The sequence below is a fragment of the Anabrus simplex genome, chromosome 1, assembly GCF_040414725.1.
Source record: "Anabrus simplex isolate iqAnaSimp1 chromosome 1, ASM4041472v1, whole genome shotgun sequence".
NCBI lineage: Eukaryota > Metazoa > Arthropoda > Insecta > Orthoptera > Tettigoniidae > Anabrus > Anabrus simplex.
The window spans coordinates 1319457793-1319463792 of NC_090265.1; the positions used below are offsets into that span (position 1 = coordinate 1319457793).

The 6000-nt window shown below is 40.1% G+C and overlaps 1 protein-coding gene across 1 annotated transcript in view; it reads right to left on the reverse strand.

Annotated features, from left to right (window-relative positions):
• Positions 1–5164, reverse strand: part of LOC136858300 (unconventional myosin-VI) — a 384418-nt gene extending 379254 nt beyond the window's left edge. The window contains exon 1 of the mRNA XM_067137739.2: positions 5105–5164. The gene's annotated coding sequence lies outside the window, so the exon portion shown is untranslated. The remainder of the gene's footprint in view (positions 1–5104) is intronic.
• Positions 5165–6000: the final 836 nt, after the last annotated feature.

Consider the following 6000-nt stretch of genomic DNA (forward strand, 5'->3'; position numbering starts at 1 on the left):
TTTTCGACAGTGGCTGGTGTGATCGACAACAACGAATACACAAGCCGAAGCTCGCAGGTATGGGCAGGAGTTTCCAAATAGCCACCTACGTTCTATACACGTATTTTTCCACACAGATTTGCAATTAAGAGCTGGTGAATCGTTCAAGGCACATACCATGTACAACCTGTTTTTTGTACGTGGATAACTTAACGAGTTATTACATTTTATTTTCTGCATCTTTCGCGAATTTACAAAAACACCCTATTACAGAACGTGTTGAGTAAAATGACTCCTATTTGTTTCAAAATACAGCACGTTGTAGCGCTCCTATGTACCGTACACCAGTGATTAGGCATCCCATTCGTAATTAGTGCATGCGGGACACTTATTTATAGAAAGTACAGGGCTAGAGGGCCACCTGATATATATAAGAAGGTTAAACATTTGTTTTGTGACTTTCCTTTAAGTTTTTACGCGGCATGTATGGAATTCATAGTTTACACTGTATTTTGACAATGTTTATATATAAATCCTGACCCTCATTATTATTATTATTATTATTATTATTATTATTATTATTATTATTATTATTATTATTCGTTATGCCCAACTATGGAGCGCGTGTGAACTCATTTAGCACAACGTTTCTTCTTGTCTTCCCAAAATCTCTTTATCCTTTCGCAGTGCTTCTTTTTGCGTTCTTCCGTCCATCCTGTAGCTTGTCTTTTAGCTTGGTCGGCAAATTTGTGTTTGTTTATGAGATTTCTGAATTTATTTTTGTCTTGCAAGAGTTTTTCATTTAGCCTATTCCAATTTCCTGAAGATCTTTGTTTTATTTCTGTAAACCAGTTGTGATATTTTAGAGATACTGCGAGATTTGGTTTGTTAGCCTATTGTTACAAAACTCATGGTTATAAGTAAGGAAAATATTTCCGGAATAAACTTGGTTATAAATCAAAAGAGTATAGAAAGGGTAAAACAATATACATACCTTGGAACCATAATAAATGAAGACTGGGATTGCTCACAAGAAGTCAAGGTACGCATTGGAAAAGCAAGAAGTGTGTTCCAGAAAATGAGTAATGTGTTTAAAAGCCACAATCTAACTTTAGGTACTAAAATCAGACTTCTGCACTGTTATGTATTTTCTGTTCTTTTATATGGTGTAGAGACATGGACCTTAAATAAAAACACAGAGAAGAAGCTGGAGGCTTTTGAAACATGGCTTTATAGGCGGATCCTGAGAATATCTTGGACCCAGAGAATTACAAACGTGGAAGTAATGAGAAGGATGAACACAACACCTCAGTTGATCAAGATAGTGAAATGCCGAAAGCTGCAGTATCTGGGACATATAATGCGCAACACAGATAGATACAACTTACTCCAAAAAATACTCCAGGGGAAAATCAACAGCAAAAGAGGTCCTGGAAGAAGAAGAATATCTTGGCTTGACAATCTTAGAGGCTGGTGCAATATGTCATCAGTTGAACTGTTCCGCTCTGCCACAAACAAGACGAAAATAGCCATCATGATCGCCAACATCCGAAACGGATAGGCACCGAAAGAAGAAGAAGCCTATTGTTATCCATCCTGATCAGGTGACCATAGAATTTTAATCTTCTTTTTCTAATGGTGTCTGCGAATTTTTTTTCTGTTACTTGATAGGTTTCCTGTGATTTCCTTTTCATCCACGGCCGATGACCTTCGATGTTAGGCCCCTTTAAACAACAAGCATCTTCATCATCATCATCATCATCAATATCACCTTTTCATCCAAATACCATTTTCGCATTTAGGTCCTAGAATTTTCCTGAGAATTTTCTTCTTTTGTTTTTCTATGTTTTTGTTCGTGATCTGCCACCAATTATCAGAGTTTCTGATTTATAAGGGGCTCCTGGTTTGACAACTGTGTTGTAGTGTCGTAATTTTGCGATTTGGGATATCGATTTTTTGTTGAATCTGCTACAGACAATTTTGTATGCTTTTGTAATTTTGTAATTCTTTGTTTGTTTGCTTGCTGATCTATCCCGATTGGTTGTATAATTTTGCCTAGGTATTTGAATTTACCTACTTGGGAGAATTTTCCCATATCTAATGATTACATGATGGTTGTTAAATCCCGATTTTGTACCTTCCATATACTTTGTTTTTTCATATAAAACTTCCAGACCTGTTCTTGCCGCTATTTCATGTCGTCGTTGATCAGGTTGCCTTTACAATTCTATAATAATAATAATTAAAGTAGACTGTACTATGTGGACTATCCCTCTAATGGACAATTAACCCTCCTGTGGGTGGGGGTGGTCAAATAACACTCACGGTATCCTCTGCCTATCGTTGACAAAAGTTGACCAAGGGAAATCGGATAGGAAAGACAAAAGTGAGGAACCTAACACAAGTAAGTAGAAGCAATGTCGGACTCAGCTAGGGAAACCGTGGTCACCAACCCAAGCTCCCAAATTCCGAGCCCCTAGTTTCCCTTTTCAGTCACTTCTTATGATCGGCAGAGGGTATCGTTGGTGTTATTCGACCACTCCTACCCACAGGAGGGTTAATTGTCCATTAGAGGGATAGTCCACATAGCAGGGGCGGTGCGTGGTATTGTTGCAGTGTTGCACAACCCCCAATCATTTTACACTTCGTTTCTCGTCTTTCCTTCTGATGTTTTAGTTTAATAAACCTAATATATATTCTAAAACAGCTTAAAATCAACCATCTTTGGTCGTTCGCTGTATTAATGCTTCGTAACGGACCAATAAACGCTGACCGGGCGAGTTGGCCGTGCGCGTAGAGGCGCGTGGCTGTGAACTTGCATCCGGGAGATAGTAGGTTCGAATCCCACTATCGGCAGCCCTGAAAATGGTTTTCCGTGGTTTCCCATTTTCACACCAGGCAAATGCTGGGACTGTACCTTAATTAAGGCCACGGCCGCTTCCTTCCAACTCCTAGGCCTTTCCTATCCCATCGTCGCCATAAGACCTATTTGTGTCGGTGCGACGTAAAGCCCCTAGCAAAAAAAAAAATAAATAAATAAATAAACGCTGACGGCTTCGAATCAAACTCAAGGGGTTTGCTTTCCTACGGCAACTCCCTAGCGGACAGCGCGGCGCAATGTAACTCAGCAGGGACGAGTCTAAAAGCCTGTATAGCATCAGGTAGCATGCTCGCCAGTATCGGTCTCAGGGAGTTGCACGAGACTAGCAAGTCCCCTACCGAGAAAAAGTTCCAAATGCCCCCTTTAGATAGCACCACTCTGCGGAGATTACTTCATTCCTACTTTCTCTCCTCTCGCAAAGGTAATTTCATTTCCATTTTGTTTTTAAATTTACAATTTTTCCTTTACGTTACGTTACACCGACGCAGATAGGTCTTACGGCGACGATGGGATGGGAAAGGGCTAGGAGTGGGAAGGAAGCGACCGTGGCTTTAATTAAGTCACAGCCACAGCATTTGCCCTGTGTGAAAATGGGAAACCGCGGTAAACTATTTTCAGGGCTTACGGCAGTGGTGTTCGAACCCACTATCTCCCGAATGCAAGCTCACAGCTACGCGACCCTAGCCTCACGGCCAACTCGCGCGGTAATTTCTTATCCACGCCATATCAGACCACCCACAATATTATGAACATATTGCTTCAATGAAAAACAACAGGACAAATTTTCAATTTAAGAGTAACTGTGCCAGGCTGAGTGGCTCAGACGGTTGAGGCTCTGGCCTTCAGGTGGTTTTGAAGGTGCTCAAATACATCAGCCTCGTGTCAGTAGATTTACTGGCATGTAAAAGAACTTCAGCGGGACTAAATTCCGGCACCTCGGCGTCTCCGAAAACCGTAAAAATGTAGTTAGCGGATCGTAAAGCCAATAACATTATTATTAAGAGTAACTGTAGTTATAGTGTATAATTAGCTTCTTATTTCCTGAATTGTAATTGACAGATATATTTCCCTTTTAATAGGATTGTAGTTCATTACTTAACGAGAATAAAGTTTCTTGTTTTTTCTGTAAGCTTGTCATATAAAAATGTGACATTGAAAATGTTGGTGCAACACCCAGCTTTAGATACCACCAGCCGCCACTGCCACATAGTACAGTCTACATTAATTGTCCATTACAAGAATTATTGTAAAGGCAACGTTATCAATAACGACATAAAAATTGTGCTCGCAATACGGTTCTTCCCCGAGATCTACTGTAGTGCGTCACGAGCAAGTCAAAGTGTGTTAACTGGTCTCCGACTCAACGGCTGTTGCTTTCGCAAATCAATAAGGTAGGACGTAGCGATATTTTATTTTAAAATTGTATGTTTTGTGTTGTGTGTATTATTCGACATTTTCAGAAAACGACTAGACGTCATAACGTGACAATTTAGGGAAGTTAAAGTTCTGCAATGTGTATGACTATTATAGGGCCCATAGATTTCAAAAAGTCACTTTCATTCAAGAAGTCCTGATTTTGTTCAGAAATAATCTGATAGCTCTGATAGGAGTGATATCTCATTAAATTCCTAGCGACCTTTCCTTTTTCATTCACGTCATGAAACGAGTATTGTTAAAAAGAGCCATGCAGCCTTTATTAATAATGTTAGTTATCTACAGTATCCACACGTAGTAAATATATAGGAGTTATGATTTAGCCTATGACTTTGATGGGTCGAATTAATTTAATACCTTTATTCTTTTGCTAGTGTTTTAACATGTCACTAACACAACGGGCATTTTCGACGCCGCAACTTAGAGAAAGATTGAGGATTGGAAAAGTAGTGGCTGTGGCCTTAATTAAGGTACAGATCCGATATTTGTCTAGTGTGAAAATGTAAAACCATGCAAAACAGTTTTCAGGGCTGCCGTCGGTGGGATTCGAACCCGCCATCTCCCGAATGCAGGCTCTCCGCAACGTGCCCCGAACCGTGCACCCAACTCGCTTGGTAAATTAACTGAACAAATGGAGAAATGAAATTACTATAGCATACCAGAAACAGTAGAACACAGTGAAGAGTATGTAATTTGATTGTCATAGGTCTAAATGTTTTGAAATTGTTTCGGACTAGAACAATTTTATATTAAACTAATATTAAGTTCTTTATAATCTGCGTACTTTTTCTTATCTGTATACCTACTTACCATGCACTGCTGTTTGGCTTGTGAAGTGTTGTTCCTTAGGTGACCAAGAATGAGATACCGTATCTCTATTTGCTCCCTAATCTATATTGAAAAGTTAAACTCAGTGTTACCAGTAGCAAAAGTATGTATTTACCTCCTTCAGAAGTTTTACTACGACCGAGATGTGAACACGGAAAGGTCACGATCTAAAACTGCATTGTTGAGTATATTGTGTTCTTTTACTATTCGCAGCCCACCGAAACTCACTCACCAGACTCTGTCCCTTCCTGACACCATGCTAATTGTCTGCGAAGATTTCCAGTCAGCTTTAAAGGAAATATTGTGTATCCGCAGCTGAACATCAGTTAATTTGTGCTAAAGTCGTTAATGTCGGAGATGGTAAATAGCCTCCCCAGGTAAAAATTTTCAATTGTCCACTGTTTACATGATGTAAATTGCCTCCTCTTTACCTGAGAGAGCGAACGTGCTTTCTCCTTAAGGCTAGTACACACCTAGCGACAAAGTCGCGGGACATTGTATTGTATTTTTGCGATACAATGCTATACAATGTCCCGCGTCCACATCTATAGAGCCAGTTGCACCACAGGAATCGGCGCGAAATGGCGCAAGAAATCGATTTATGTGCTTTTAATGTTGTGAATCCTTTTCTCCATCTCGTGAATGGACATAGTGAACTTTTTAGCCAGAGACTCCATTGCTTCCCTCCTTTTGTCTCTGTTTTTATACTCGGTAGACATAACATCCCAAAGACAAGGGAGGGTGTGTAAATCCTCAATGATTTTTAGAGTAGTTTCCATCGCAAAACAACAGAACACGAAACACTACACCAACACGTGGCGGCTATCTGCACACTGGCATCGGCGTGTCCCGGGACTTTGTCACGCGACACGTCCAGA